The following is a 14,626-nucleotide window of genomic DNA, read 5'->3' as shown; positions in this document are numbered from 1 at the left end:
CTTTTTTATATTTTGAACTTTATTTTCTGTTATATGTGTTTCTGTTAGTGCAATGACATCGTGTTTGCAAACATAGTTGAAAAAAGATGGATACATGTACTTATTTTCTATTCCGTTTACATTATATGCTATTATTGAAAGTTTTTGTGATGATATATTATTTACTTTCATTAGTTTTTTGAATTCAATTCGGTTAGCAGAGTTTCATAGTCAGTATCAAACTGTTCCATGCAATCTCCATATAGCTTTAAAAGTTCATGTTTTGCATCGTTTTTTCCGGCCATTAATTTATGTTCTCTATCCCAATGAAACCAGGTATCTTTAATTTTAAGTTTGTTCTCCTGCACAATGATTCGATGCTGTTTGCTAATTGCCATTATTTTATATTTTAGAAGTAGTGAAGCTTTCTTAATTTGTCGCTTTGTTGGTATAAGATCGCGTTCTATGTATATGTTCGAGCCAATCAATTTTCTGACGTTTCGGAACACATCATCTACCCCCTGGTGGCTGTTGAACTCAACTAATTAATTAATTTCCGCTGCCGGTTCGTTGGACGCATTTAAACCCCTAATTAAAACTTTGTTGCTTCTTATTTGCTCTTGCATCCAAATCATGTCTTTTTTGGTTTCTTCACATTCTCGTTTTACTTTAATTAACTCAGTTTTTAACTGCTGGTTTTCCAATCTTAAGTGATTTAATTCTGAATTTATTGCTCCTATTTCCATTTTGACCTCCGCTATGTCTGCTTTTGTCGACAGTGTTTTTAGCTTCTCATCCAAATTTGAATTTATTGTATTAGTTATTACTTTTATAAGTTCTAATTGAGAAAGACCACTTGAAGCTACAGGTGTATCGCTCAAATTTCCTGGTGATACTTCCAATCGGTTGCGTTTCGACGACTGACCTGTAATTGTTTGCTGGGTAGCAGCTGCTGGTGTATGTGGTGGAGTACGTTGCATTTTTTCAAATTATGTACAATGTAACGGATTTTAATTGTCAATTGGCAACGCTGTTTAAATTTATCGATAATTTTTTCGGACTATTATCGGTTTTAATCGTTATTTTGTCAGCACTATGTATGAAGGACAAGGCCAGCTGATGTTATTATTTTTATTTTGTGGTATTAGTGTAAGCAGTAACTTTCCAGATTAAAGAATAATTTTTTATTTTATTTTTGGAGAAATTTTACTTTTACTGACTCACCCAGCGTAGCAGAAATGTTGTCTTCATCAACAGTGGTATTTTTGGTGCCAGTCTTTGCTTTAAAGTCGCTTGCAGGTTGCAGAAAGGCTTAGTTCTTTATAAATTTGGCAGTTTAACTGGAGCGTTCCAAAGATACGTCTGTCTGGTTTGTTCGTTTATATGATGAAACCTGTTAAACTTCAATTTAAAATTGAAAAGAAAATGCTAGCCAGCCCACTTAGTGTTCAGAATTAAGAGGAAATACATACAGAAATATGTCTTGGAAAAATGTTTGTCTTTCGGAACAATTTTTAAAAAACTTTTTGCCAGGAAAATTCCATGAAGATTTTGGCTTAAAAGAACTTTTACTAACTTTCTGTTTAGAATAATTACAAAAAAAGTATCTTTTGAAAAAAAGTTACCTTGCGATTGTATTAACCCATTAAAAACGAAAAATAACCAAGAATAGAGCTGCTTTAGGAAAATTCTTGCACGAGTTAGAAAGGAGGTATCGTTATGAAATTTGGATTGGCGTAAAGTAGACCATTAAAACCAGTTACAACAATTTTTTCAACCATGTTTTGCAGGAAAATTGGCTTTTCAAAAGTCGTCAAGTTTTTGTATCCCAAAAATCAAGCGGAATAATTTCTCAAAATTCTTCGAAGTGAGATATCTGGAATCCGTTTTAATGTCTTGTTGCATTTGTAGATATATAAAAAAATAAATTTATGGCAATAATCCTAATTCTTGACATCATGTACTATTTTATGCCAAAATCATTCAATTCAGCTATCTTCGCTAAATGGTCATACAAAATTAAGAAAATGGTTTTTTTGTTGTAGGGATGAAGGAAATAAAAAGATTTTTTATTCAAAAATTTTTAAAATTCAAAACGGATTAGAGGGTCAAGAGTAATGGGTTAAAATTTGTTCTTTAAAAATATTCATTGAATTATGTCTATAGACAAAAATTTAGGAAATATTTTTTGGGTCAGATAAGCATAGAAAAGGCTATAAAAATGTTTATGCAAAAGTTGGCTTTAAAAAAATAATCTCGAGGTTAAATTGCCTTTAGAGAGTTTTTCGTTAAAATTTAGTCCCAAAAAATTCTTTCAAATTTAGAAAAAATTTTAATAGAATGTTGACCTTAAAAAAATGTTAAAGAAATTTTGTCTTAAAAAAATTATTTCGAGGGGGTCTGGCCCGTGTTGTAGTGTTGAAATTTTGTCTTTATAAAAATTTCATTAAAATTTATTTAGAAAAAAGGGCGCCCGGTAGTCGGATTACCAGTGCAGGGTTCGTGGGTTCGATTCCCGCCAGAAGCTTTGGTCTGTCGCTTCTGTGGTATCACAATGGACTTCAAATTGTCCAAGCGGGTCTATAAAGAACTGCCTCTCTTTTCTAACCTAATCTATTTAGAAACAATTTCATTAAAATTTTGTTTTTACTCAGAATTTCATTACAATTTTGTTCTCAAGAAAAATAATTTAAAGGCGGCCTTGGCCTCAGCAAAAAGTTGCCTTCGTAGAAAATTATATATGTACATGAAATTTTGTCATTTTAAAAAATGTTTCTGAATTTGCTTCTTTAGAATAAATTTAATATTATTTTTTCTTTAGACAGAATCATTTTGGGGGGCTCAGGACACACGTCCCAATTTAAACCAAGTATGGTTCAAATTGGTCCATAACCTGATATAGCTGCCATATAACCCGATCTGGGATCTTGACCTCTTCAGCCTCTACAGGGCGCAATTGTAATCCGATTTGGCTGAAATTTTGCTAAAGAATTTTATTTTGTTTTGCCAAGTATGGTTTAAACAAGTTCATAACCTGATATAGCTCCGATTATATAATATAAACTTGATATAACTCTAATAGCATAGCATTTCTTATCCAGTATCATTTGTTAGTCTAAAAAGAGATACCAAGCAAACAACTCGACAAATGCGATCCACGATGGATGGTTTTTAAGATTCGGCCCGGCCGAACTTAGCAAGCTTTTATTTGTTATACCTTACACCATTATTGTGGTGCAGGATATTATAACTTAGTCAATTTGTTTGTAACACCCAGAAGGAAGAGGGATAGATCCAAAGAGAAGTATACCGATCGACTCAGTATCACTCTTTAATTCGATTTAGCTATGAATGTCATAATATTTTGTGTACAAAGTACAGATCGCAATTTGCATCCGATCATCTTCTTATTCTAAAAGATATTTTAGCGTAGAGCCGAAGCCTTTTGAAATTGGAATAAATCGGTTCAGCTTTGGATATAGCTCCAATTTGAATCAAATTTGCAATAATGTGGTCATTTGCTAACCGAATTTCACGAAACTTGACACGAAGCAATCTCTTATTATACCCTCCACCATAAGATGGGGGGTATACTAATTTCGTCATTCTGATTGTAACTACTCGAAATTTTTGTCTGAGACCCCATAAAGTATATATATTCTTGATCGTCGTGAAATTTTATGTCGATCTAGCCATGTCTGTCCGTCCGTCCGTCTGTCTGTCGAAAGCACGCTAACTTCCGAAGGAGTAAAGCTAGCCGCTTGAAATTTTGCACAAATACTTTTTATTAGTGTAGGTCGGTTGGTATTGTAAATGGGCCATATCGATCCATGTTTTGATATAGCTGCCATATAAACCGATCCACCAACTGTGCCAAGTATGGTTCAAATCGGTCTATAACCTGATATAGCTGCCATATAAACCGATCTGGGGTCTTGACTTCTTGAGCCTCTAGAGTGCGCAATTCTTATCCGATTGGAATGAAATTTTGCACGACGTGTTTTGTTACGATATCCAACAACTGTGCCAAGTATGGTTCAAATCGGTCCATAACCTTATATAGCTGTCTATAAACAGATCTGGGATCTTGACTTCTTGAACTTCTAGAGGGCTCAATTTCTATCCGATTTGGCTGAAATTTCGCAAGACGTTTTTTATTGTTACTTTCAACAACTATATCAAATAAAGTACAAGTCGGTTCATAACCTGATATAGCTGCCATATAAACCGATATGGGATCTTGAATTCTTGAGCCTCTAGAGTTTGCAATTATTATCCGATTTGCATGAAATTTTGTACGACGGATTCTCTCATGACCATTAACATACGTGTTTATTATTGTCTGAATCGGTCTATAGGCCGATACAGCTCCCATATAAATCGATCTCTATTTTACTTCTTGAGCCCACAAAGGGCGCAATTCTTATTCGTATTGGCTGACATTTTATGTAGGTCTCCAACATATAATTTAATTGTGGTTCAAACCGGACCATATCTTGATATCGCTCTAATAGCAGAGCAAATCTTTTCTTATATCCTTTTTTTATACCCTTCACCATAAGATGGGGGGTATACTAATTTCGTCATTCTGTTTGTAACTACTCGAAATATTCGTCTGAGACCCCATAAAGTATATATATTATTGATCGTCGCGACACTTTATGTCGATCTAGCCATGTCCATCCGTCTGTCCTTCCGTCCGTCTGTCTGTCGAAAGCACGCTAACTTCCGAAGGAGTAAAGCTAGCCGCTTGAAATTTTGCACAAATACTTCTTATTAGTGTAGGTCGGTTGGTATTGTAAATGGGCCATATCGGTCCATGTTTTGATATAGCTGCCATATAAACCGATCTTGGGTCTTGACTTCTTGAGCCTCTAGAGGGCGCAATTCTTATCCGATTGGAATGAAATTTTGCACGACGTGTTTTGTTACGATATCCAACAACTGTGCCAAGTATGGTTCAAATCGGTTTATAACCTTATATAACTGTCATATAAACCGATCTTGGGTCTTGACTTCTTGAGCCTCTAGAGGGCGCAATTCTTATCCAATTTGAATGAGTTTTTGCACGAAGTATATTGTCATAATATCCAACAACTGTGCCAAGTATGGTTGAAATCGGTCCATAACCTGATATAGCTGTCATATAAACAGATCTAGAGGCCACAATTCCTATCCGATTTGGCTGAAATTTTGCATGACGTATTTTATTTTTACTTTCAACAACTGTGTCAAATAAGGTTCAAATCGGTTCATAACCTGATATAGCTGCCATATAAACCGATCTGGGATCTTGAATTCTTGACCCCTAGAGGTCGCAATTATTATCCGATATGCCTGAAATTTTTTACGACGGATCCTCTCATGACCATCAACAAACGTGTTTATTATGTTCTGAATCGGTCTATAGCCCGATACAGATCCCATATAAATCGTTCTCTCTATTTTACTTCGTGAGCCCCAATGGGCGCAATTCTTATACGAATTGGCTGAAATTTTACACAGGTCTCCAACATATAATTTAATTGTGGTCCGAACCGGACCATATCTTGATATCGTTTTAATAGCAGAGCAACTCTTTTCTTATATCCTTTTTAGCCTAAGAAGAGATGCCGGGAAAACAACTCGAAAAATGCGATCCATGGTGGAGGGTATATAAGATTCGGCCCGGCCGAACTTAGCACGTTTTTACTTGTTTTGCCTAAGAAGAGATGCCGGGAAAACAACTCGAAAAATGCGATCCATGGTGGAGGGTATATAAGATTCGGCCCGGCCGAACTTAGCACGCTTTTACTTGTTACTCTTGACATTGCTGTTGAATTGCATGCATTGGTTCTGGTTTCGATAAAGAAAGGCTTTTAGAGCCTTTGTCAGCGTATTTCTTAGCAGATTTTCCCAAAATTTTACACAATGTCTTAATCTATGCCTTTTACTATGTGTACGGATATTTGGTTTAAAACCGGTTCAGGTTGTTTTAATCTTCCATACATATATTTTCGTTCGATTTTGAGTAATTCTGCAATTGTTTGCACATTTGTTAACTGATCCTCACATAATTTTGTCTGTTAAGGTCATTGGTAAATTGCAAAAACTTGGTTCAGATTTAGATATACCTCCATATATATGTATCGCCAGAGTTTACTTCTTGAGCCTTTGCAAGCACATTTGTCAACTGATTTTCCCAAAATTTTACACAATGCGTAACGCTTTCTTCTACGTCTGTCATAATATGTATGGATTTTCATTCTAATAGGATCTGACTTTGATACAGCTCCCATGTATATTTTTGTCCGACTTTGACAAATACTGCAATAATTTGTTGATTTGGCTACCGGTAGCCTTTGTCCGACTCTAGCCCGTCCTCACTTGTTTTAGTACAGAAACCATCAAATGCAACAAGACACTAGAATGGTTTCCAGAAATCACACTCCCAACATTTTTGAGAAAATTTCTTGATTGATTTTTTGAACTATGAATAGTGGTGTAGGGTATAAAAATAGCCAACTTTCGAGAAGCCAATTTTCCCCCAAAACATGACTATATATGATGGAAAGTTTTTGTTAACTAGTTTCATTCGTCCACAACATTAGAATACCTCTTTCCTAACTCGATCTAAAATTTTTCTAAGACAGCTCTATTCTTGGGTATTTTTGTACCCATTCGTGGTTAATGGAATGGTGATGGGCAAATTTGCATTTTTAGGTATGTAAAACTAAAATGGAAGCTATCACCCGTATTCTCAAAACCTTAAACAGCTTTATTATACCCTCCACCATAAGATGGGGGGTATACTAATTTCGTCATTCTGTAACTACTCGAAATATTCGTCTGAGACCCCATAAAGTATATATATTCTTGATCGTCGTGACATTTTATGTCGATCTAGCCATGTCCGTCCGTCTGTCCGTCCGTCCGTCCGTCCGTCCGTCCGTCCGTCCGTCCGTCCGTCTGTCTGTCGAAAGCACGCTAACTTCCGAAGGAGTAAAGCTAGCCGCTTGAAATTTTGCACAAATACTTCTTATTAGTGTAGGTCGGTTGGTATTGTAAATGGGCCATATCGGTCCATGTTTTGATATAGCTGCCATATAAACCGATCTTGGGTCTTGACTTCTTGATCCTCTAGAGTGCGCAATTCTTATCCGATTGAAATGAAATTTTGCACGACGTATTTTGTTATGATATCCAACAACTGTGGCAAGTACGGGTCAAATCGGTTCATAACCTGATATAGCTGCCATATAAACCGATCTTGGGTCTTGACTTCTTGAGCCTCTAGCGTGCGCAATTCTTATCCAATCAGAATGAAATTTTGCACGACGTGTTTTGTTATTATATCCACCAATTGTGCCAAGTATGGTTCAAATCGGTTTATAACCTGATATAGCTGCCATATAAACCGATCTTGGGTCTTGACTTCTTGAGCCTCTAGAGTGCGCAATTCTTATCCGATTGGAATGAAATTTTGCAAGACGTATTTTGTTATGATATCCAACAACTGCGCCAAGTATAGTTCAAATCGGTCCATAACCTGATATAGCTGCCATATAAACCGATCTTGGGTCTTGACTTCTTGAGCCTCTAGCGTGCGCAATTCTTATCCGATCAGAATGAAATTTTGCACGACGTGTTTTGTTATGATATCCAATAACTGTGCCAAGTATGGTTCAAATCGGTCAATAACCGGATATAGCTGCCATATAAACCGATCTTGGGTCTTGACTTCTTGAGCCTCTGGAGGGCGCAATTCTTATCCAATTTGAATGAATTTTGCACAACATGTTTTGTTATGATATCCAACAACTGTGCCAAGTATGGTTTAAATCGGCTGATAACCTGATATAGCTGCCATATAAACCGATCTTGGGTCTTGACTTCTTGAGCCTCTAGAGTGCGCAATTCTTATCCGATTGGAATGAAATTTTGCAAGACGTATTTTGTTATGATATCCAACAACTGCGCCAAGTATAGTTCAAATCGGTCCATAACCTGATATAGCTGCCATATAAACCGATCTTGGGTCTTGACTTCTTGAGCCTCTAGCGTGCGCAATTCTTATCCGATCAGAATGAAATTTTGCACGAAGTATTTCATTATGATATCCAACAACTGTGCCAAGTATGGTTGAAATCGGTCCATAACCTGATATAGCTGTCATATAAACAGATCTGGGGATTTGACTTCTTGAGCTTTTAGAGGGCGCAATTCCTATCCGATTTGGCTGAAATTTTGCATGACGTATTTTATTTTTACTTTCAACAACTGTGTCAAATAAAGCACAAGTCGGTTCATAACCTGATATGGCTGCCATATAAACCGATCTGGGATCTTGACTTCTTGACCCTTAGAGGTCGCAATTATTATCCGATATGCCTGAAATTTTGTACGACGGATCCTCTCATGACCATCAACAAACGTGTTTATTATGGTCTGAATCGGTCTATAGCCCGATACAGATCCCATATAAATTGTTCTCTCTATTTTACTTCGTGAGCCCCAATGGGCGCAATTCTTATACGAATTGGCTGAAATTTTACACAGGTCTCCATCATATAATTTAATTGTGGTCCGAACCGGACCATATCTTGATATCGTTTTAATAGTAGAGCAACTCTTTTCTTATATCCTTTTTTGCCTAAGAAGAGATGCCGGGAAAAGAACTCGACAAATGCGATCCACGGTGGAGGGTATATAAGATTCGGCCCGGCCGAACTTAGCACGCTTTTACTTGTTGTAGATTAATTTAATAGTTCTTTAAAGGAAATCTGTCAAATAAGCCAATTTTAACGCTACTTTATATTTTGTGACTATTGGCATATATGTACAGGCCTGTTCCGATATTCGCAATTGCAAGAATTTTCCGGTTATCGAAAATCGCAAAACTTTTCCGGTGGCAAATCTGTCAGACTTGCCTTTGCACATTGAGAAAAAATGCATTGATTTCATTATAGATATGAAATATTTTTTAAAATTATCACATGCAAAGCACTGCTGCATGTCTAAAGAATTAAATCGCATCTTAATAATCCATTTGTGCACACGAGCACATTTTTTCTTGTATTCTTCTAAATTCTATTTCGTATGTTGCTAATTCAACTACTTATTTTGCAAATTTCACCAGTTGGCAGCACTACACAGTCCACAGGGCCTATGGCTTTAGTGGCTCTCACACACACTACCAATGTTGGCATCTCGGCCACACCACAAACACACAACCGCCTTCATCCATTGCGGTTATAAGCTTTTCCAATCGTTTGGTCTTCTCACATCCCCCTTTCTTCGCATTCCGGGAGGGGTTTGAACTGTTCGCAAGCTGACGGAATCGTGTTGGAATATGAGTGCGAGTGGGCACAAGCAAAAATTCGCTTGTGGCAACTTACGTAAAAAATTCAAAATCTAATTTCACACCAGAAATTTATCAAAGTCAATACTGTTTGTAACGCTCAGTTATGTATGTCTGCTGTATATCACGTGACACGAGACAAGCTCGAACAATAGCCAGTCAGCCAGCCTCTGGCACAACACCTACCTGGTCTATATACATTCGTGTGGAAATGGGCGCAATGGGCATACATGTGCAAGAATGCCTTCCCGTTGGTTAAATGCGAAATAATACCAACATTTTCAGGATTTTTTTCTATTATTTGCAAAACATTTCACTATTCCATGGACAATTTCACCTGGATGTGCCGATAGGCACGCTTTAAGTGGTACCAATGTTATCCGTCCGAATACAAGCGATAGCTTGAGGTATTGCGGTGACAAGAACTTTTAATTGTATGCTGTATAACGGGTCAGAGCAAGGGCTCAGTCGGCGTGAAAAAATGTTGAATTTCCCCAGCTAATATGGTATTAAAATAATTAATATGGGGCATGCTACCGACGATTGTCATTTAAGAAAAACTTTAAAATGTTACATGTTAGTTTCACAATTCGTATTAGAAAAGAGTTTCTACGCGCCTTCTAAATGAAATCGAGCTATAGATTTACATATAAATCAAATCAAAAAAGGCCCGCCCAGTTACAAAGATGGAAACTTTACTGAAATATCCTCAAATCTCAACCGATAGCTACGGTTTTTTATACCGACCACCATACGATAGGGATATACAAGTATTTACTTTGTCGAAATATCCATTTTAGACTGTAGAAAGTACACATATTCTTGATCCTCGTTGAATTCTAAGGCGACTGTGTGTCTTTCTGTCTGCCCATCCGGTTAGTCGAAGAAATCCGGAAAATGAGATATTCTTTCTCATTTGATTCGAAACAACCGGGACAACATATAATGATAAAATGAGAAAATTGGCGTTTCGTTTAGATGTTGTCACATCAGCATCGCCCCTGTTCCTTAATGGAATGTTCATGGGCAAAATTTGCATTTGCATCGCCAAAGTTACCTCATTAACACTAGCAGTAGCGAGGCATGACATACCCGTAATGACACCTAAATCACATTGTCTCAAATGAAAGCAATGTATTTCGATTATGTTCATTGAATAACCATTCAACTTCTATAAAAGATCTTTTTGATCATCAAAAAATTACAAATCGATCTAAGAATGCAAGGTGGGTTATATGGCCCACAAAATGGCGCTGAATTGATTTTTTATTTTTTATATTTCAGATATAGTAATCGATGTTTGGTTTATGACAAAACAGACAATATTCCATTACGATATCCAATACTATAGTGATATTTATCGATAACTTCGATCGACCAAAATTAAACTTTTTCAAAGTTTCTTTGGAAAGTAAAAAAATGGAAAAGTGCTTAAACTTAATTAAAAAAAGAAAAAGTTTAGTTCAAATTTATTTTTATGCCCTCCACCATAGGATGGGGGGTATACTAATTTCATCATTCTGTTTGTAACTAATCGAAATATTCGTCTGAGACCCCATACAGTATATATATTCTTGATCGTCGCGACATTTTATGACGATCTAGCCATGTCCGTCCGTCCGTCCGTCTGTCTGTCGAAAGCACGCTAACTTACGAAGGAGTATAGATAGCCGCTTGAACTTTTGCGAAAATACTTCTTATTAGTGTAGGTCGGTTGGTATTGTAAATGGGCCATATCGGTTCATGTTTTGATATAGCTGCCATATAAACCGATCTTGGGTCTTGACTTCTTGAGCCTCTAGAGTGCGCAATTCTTATCCGATTGGAATAAAATTTTGCACAACGTGTTTTGATATGATAAGTATGGTTGAAATCGGTCCATAACCTTATATAGCTCTCATATAAACCGATCTTGGGTCTAGACTTCTTGAGCCTCTAGCGGGCGCAATTCTTGTCCGATTTGTATGAATTTTTGCACGAAGTATTTTGTTATGATATCCAAAAACTGTGCCAAGTATAGTTCAAATCGGTCCTTAACCTGATATAGCTCTCATATAAACCGATCTGGGGTCTTGACTCCTTGAGCCTCTAGCGGGCGCAATTCTTGTCCGATTTGAATGAATTTTTGCACGAAGTATTTTGTTATGATATCCAACAGTATGGATCAATTTGGTTCATAACCTGATAACCTGTGTCAAATAAGGTTCAAATCGGTTCATAACCTGATATAGCTGCCATATAAACCGATCTGGGATCTTGACTTCTTGAGCCTCTAGAGGTCGCAATTATTATCCGATTTGCCTGAAATTTTGTACGACGGATCCTCTCATGACCATCAACATACGTGTTTGTTATGGTCAGAATCGGTCTATAGCCCAATACAGCTCCCATATAAATCGATCTCTCTAGTTTACTTCTTGAGCCCCCAAAGGGCGCAATTCTTATTCAAATTCTATCTTGATATCGCTCTAATAGCAGAGCAAATCTTTTCTTATATCCTTTTTTTGCCTAAGAAGAGATGCCGGGAAAAGAACTCGACAAATGCGATCCATGGTGGAGGGTATATAAGATTCGGCCCGGCCGAATTTAGCGCGCTTTTACTTGTTTTTCATAAATAAACTCTAGAAAGTTATGAACCGATTAAGACCGTTCTTGCCATAGTTGTTGCGTGACATAACAAACACTTTATGCACAATTTCAGCCAAATCGAATTATAATTACACCCTCTGGCGGCTCAAGAAGTTAAAATCCAAGATCGTATTATATGGTATTATATGATGTATTATATACATCAAAACATGGACCGATTTGGCCCATTTACAATCCCAATCGACCTACATTAATAAAAAGTATTTGTGCAAAATTTCAAGCATCTAACTTTACTCCTTCGTTAGATTGATTAAAATGTCATGACGATCAAGAATAGACGAGTATTTTGAGGTGTTACAAACGGAATGACGAAAATTAGTACACCCCCATTCTAAGGTGGAGGGCATAAAAATCCGAAAAAAATCCGTTCTGATATATTTTAAATGAAGGTACTGCTAGCTGTGACCACATTGATTTAGTGTTCGAGATAATTGCTACAAACTGCTACCTTTTTAGTTTTTATTGATTCTTTGCAATTTTCGTATACCAAAAATAATGTTCGACATGGGATTTTTCTTTGCTCGCTATATACATACCATATTCATACAGCCATTAAAGTGCATATAAGATAAAATATATATTAAAAGGCTATATATAAATCCGATACAATGTTGTTTTGTACACATATTTATAGCTCTAAATGTCTCATGCTAAAATTTATAAAAATCTTACCAAAGTTATGTGCTTTCAGTCATACACATGTATATCGGGTGAAAGATATGTATAGGAGCTATATCTAAATATGAACCGATTTCAATGAAGTTTGACCGACGATTGGGACATCAAATAGTACATCTCTTTCCAAATTTGGTAATTTTCGGACTAAAATTGTGACTTCCACAGCCATAAAAGTACACATCGGATGAGAGATATATATGGGAGACAGGGACGCATACAGGAATATATTTTTTTGGGAGGGTGGCACATACACCAATTTTTTCAAAACGGTCGCTTTTGGAGGCTGGAAATGACCCATTGGCGGTGACATTTGGTCATAAAGTCAGAGCTGAATTTTGTACTGAGTGCCAATACATTATTTATACTGAGTGCCAATACATTATTTATAAATACATTATTTAAAGGCTGATTTTTTTGAGGTTAGGATTTTCATGCATTAGTATTTGACAGATCACGTGGGATTTCAGACATGGTGTCAAAGAGAAAGATGCTCAGTATGCTTTGACATTTCATCATGAATAGACTTACTAACGAGCAACGCTTGCAAATCATTGAATTTTATTACCAAAATCAGTGTTCGCTTCGAAATGTGTTCAAATTTTGACAAATTTTGTTCAGCGATGAGGCTCATTTCTGGTTGAATGGCTACGTAAATAAGCAAAATTGCCGCATTTGGAGTGAAGAGCAACCAGAAGCCGTTCAAGAACTGCCCATGCATCCCGAAAAATGCACTGTTTGGTGTGGTTTGTACGCTGGTGGAATCATTGGACCGTATTTTTTCAAAGATGCTGTTGGACGCAACGTTACGGTGAATGAACCCATTTCGAACCGAACACTGATTTTGGTAATAAAATTCAATGATTTGCAAGCGTTGCTCGTTAGTAAGTCTATTCATGATGAAATGTCAAAGCATACTGAGCATCTTTCTCTTTGACACCATGTCTGAAATCCCACGTGATCTGTCAAATACTAATGCATGAAAATCCTAAACTCAAAAAAATCACCCTTTATAAGCAAACAATCTGAAAACATTAAATAACTATAACGGTTAAATATTTCAAAAAATAAATGTTGACCAATTTGACCAATGAATTCGCTAATTTGTTCTTCGAACTTAATTACAGACGATCGAAGATCCGGTTTTGATGGAAAAGATGTCCGGTAAAAATTGCATCCAACTAGTGTCGAATATGATTATAATTTCCATCATGTCTTTATAAGTCCTAAAGCTTTCCTAAATTATTGGAGATAAAATAAGAAAAAGTGGTAGAACTATAAATTAGAGAAACGAAGAAATTTCTATGTTATTTCGGTCATAAACATTTTTCTTTCTTTGCCCGCTTATTTATGTCAAATGAACTAGGGACAAACATAAGTGTAATATAGAATTTGCTTTCATAGATAAAAGTCTGCTTACTAATATTATTAAAGCACACTTCCTCACTTAAGGTGGATATTAGGATGAAACACATTTCACAGTGAAAATTAATACTTTTTACGATTAATTTTTGTAGAAAATAGATTTTGAAGCAAATTAGACTTTCTGATTTAATTCATTAAGGCATTCCCATTTTTTAAGATCGGCCAAAGCCAACAAAACTGACAAATTTCTACTAGACTTTTCGTCCCGTAATCACTATTGCCTTAAATAGTGTATTCGGAATTATGGAATACCAAGAAAAAAAAACGAAATGATTTTGAATGAAATATTTACTTAATTTGAAATGTAAATTAATCATGGTGATCACATGGTGATTGCAAGTCCTTGATATTCTTCATTTCATTGCTGATGTATCGGCAATCGGCATCGGAGTTTTCTAAGATTTAATCGATTTCTGGTGAGCAAACCACCAATGTCATTAATGGTGTTATATACTAACAACAAAACTTGGTATTTGTACACGCCATAAATGGGTAATATGTCCTTTGCAAAATCATTGTATAATAAGACTGTTGAATATGGAAGAGGTAAGTCATATA

At 36.2% G+C, this 14,626-nt stretch overlaps 2 long non-coding RNA genes across 2 annotated transcripts in view; both read left to right on the top strand.

The window, feature by feature from the left end:
• Nucleotides 1–14,626, top strand: part of LOC131994887 (uncharacterized) — a 347,364-nt gene that overhangs the window by 82,457 nt on the left and 250,281 nt on the right. The gene's annotated exons all lie outside the window — the stretch shown is intronic.
• LOC131994889 (uncharacterized) lies at nt 1,507–1,933 on the top strand. The gene is made up of 2 exons (XR_009396923.1): nt 1,507–1,690; nt 1,770–1,933. It is a non-coding gene; the product is annotated as an uncharacterized LOC131994889 (long non-coding RNA).

This window comes from Stomoxys calcitrans, chromosome 2 (assembly GCF_963082655.1).
Source record: "Stomoxys calcitrans chromosome 2, idStoCalc2.1, whole genome shotgun sequence".
NCBI classification, from domain to species: domain Eukaryota; kingdom Metazoa; phylum Arthropoda; class Insecta; order Diptera; family Muscidae; genus Stomoxys; species Stomoxys calcitrans.
This window is presented reverse-complemented; position numbering and strand designations above follow the sequence as displayed.